Below are 368 nucleotides of genomic sequence, written 5' to 3'. Positions count from 1 at the left end.
TTTTATTTTTTCTATATTATTGGCATAAAAAAATGGAGTTTAAGGAAATTTGAATTTAAAAATAAAATAAAAACGAAATGTCTCAGACTTTTGGACCCTTCTCAGTACATGGTTTTGAAATATGTACTCAACATATAGTTATAAACCGTCACAGTTTTTGTTATATTGATAGAACATAAAGTGGAAAATATTGATATTAAATTAGATAATTGCATCTACTTTCTATACATTACATTTTTCAAATGTATATATAATTTCAATTAAATTTATACATAGATCAAACATTGATAGAACAACATAACGATAGATAGATAGATAGATAGATAGATAGATAGATAGACAGAACGATAGATAGAATGATAGATAGA

Source organism: Sinocyclocheilus rhinocerous, unplaced genomic scaffold, assembly GCF_001515625.1.
Source record: "Sinocyclocheilus rhinocerous isolate Xijiao unplaced genomic scaffold, SAMN03320098_v1.1 scaffold1022, whole genome shotgun sequence".
Classification (NCBI taxonomy): Eukaryota; Metazoa; Chordata; class Actinopteri; order Cypriniformes; family Cyprinidae; genus Sinocyclocheilus; species Sinocyclocheilus rhinocerous.
The sequence above is the reverse complement of the archived record's forward strand: the minus strand, read 5'-3'. Positions refer to the sequence as shown.